Source organism: Ovis canadensis, chromosome 4, assembly GCF_042477335.2.
Source record: "Ovis canadensis isolate MfBH-ARS-UI-01 breed Bighorn chromosome 4, ARS-UI_OviCan_v2, whole genome shotgun sequence".
NCBI classification, from domain to species: domain Eukaryota; kingdom Metazoa; phylum Chordata; class Mammalia; order Artiodactyla; family Bovidae; genus Ovis; species Ovis canadensis.
This window is the reverse complement of record NC_091248.1, coordinates 49,108,324-49,109,651: the sequence shown is the minus strand read 5'-3', so window position 1 is coordinate 49,109,651 and position 1,328 is coordinate 49,108,324. Positions and strand designations below refer to the sequence as shown.

Below are 1,328 nucleotides of genomic sequence, written 5' to 3'. Positions count from 1 at the left end.
AACATCATTTTACATACTGTTGAATTTCAGCTGTTATTAAGACATTTAGCATCACCACCAGGCAATAATTCTCAGACTGTTTTTTTAAAAAATAATACCATATCCTATTTAGTAAACTGGGATCCTACATATATGGAGTGTGTTTACTTTTCTCCCCAATCAGCAAAAGAGAAAATTTATTGAAGTCTCAGGGCCATGGGGCTTGGGCAGGAGGCCATTTTGCAGGCAAAGGAGAAGCTGGTGGAGGGGCCTTATTTGATCTTCTTCTTGAAGTGCAGGTTGTTGGTGTGGCCACACTTCTTGTGGCAGTGGACAGCGTGGGGGTGTAGACAGGCATAATACTTGCAGCAGATCATCTTGTTGCAGCTGTATTTCTGAGTAAATTGGCAAAGGGAAGGCTCCATGATGCTGCCTTGCACACAAAGCACCAACTGCCAGGTAGGCTCTTTCTGGATATTGTGATCTGACAGAGTGCTGTCATCCTCCAGCTGTTTGCCTGCAGAAATCGGATGCTGCTAATCAGGCAGGTTGCCCTCGTCTTGGATTTTAGCTTTGACATTGTCAGTGATGTCACTGGACTTGACCTCGATGATGATGGTCCTGTCAGGATCTGCACAGAGATCTGCATCTCTGCATCTGCTGTTTGGCTGCTTGTTGAAGAGAAAGGGAGGAGCAATATACATCCAACAAATTATAAACAATAGTGTTATTTTCAGGAGTACCTACTTGTCTCTAGAATAATGATAGAAATGGATAGTTTTCATTGTCTATTGGGTAACTGTGTCATACTCCCTAAGTGCAGTAAGCCTGAAACACAGGCTTTCTTCATGTAACATGATTGCAAAGTTCCAAGATCAACATAAAGCTACTAAGGAAATAAATCAAGAATTATGTTTTTCTTGTATACTTTCAAATATGTTCCATAGGCTGTTCAGTTCATTTCAGTTCAGTTGCTCAGTCATGTCCAACTCTTTGCGACCCCTCTTTGCAGCATGCCAGGTCTCTCTGTCCATCACCAACTCCCAGAGTTCACTCAGACTCATGTCCATCGAGTCAGTGATGCCATTCAGCCATCTCATCCTCTGTCATCCCCTTCTTCTCCTGCCCCCAATCCCTCCCAGCATCAGGGTCTTTTCCAATGAGTCAACTCTTCACATGAGATGGCTAAAGGACTGGAGTTTCAGCTTTAGCATCATTCCTTCCAAAGGAATCCCAGGATTGATCTCCTTCACAATGGACTAGTTGGATCTCCTTGCAGTCCAAGAGACTCTCAAGAGTCTTCTCCAACACCACAGTTCAAAAGCATCAATTCTTTGGTGCTCAGCCTT

The 1,328-nt window shown here is 43.5% G+C and overlaps 1 pseudogene; it reads right to left on the bottom strand.

Moving 5' to 3' along the window:
* Nucleotides 1-251: 251 nt before the first annotated feature.
* On the bottom strand, nt 252-634 carry LOC138439688 (ubiquitin-ribosomal protein eL40 fusion protein-like; annotated as a pseudogene).
* Between the last annotated feature and the right edge of the window lie 694 nt (nt 635-1,328).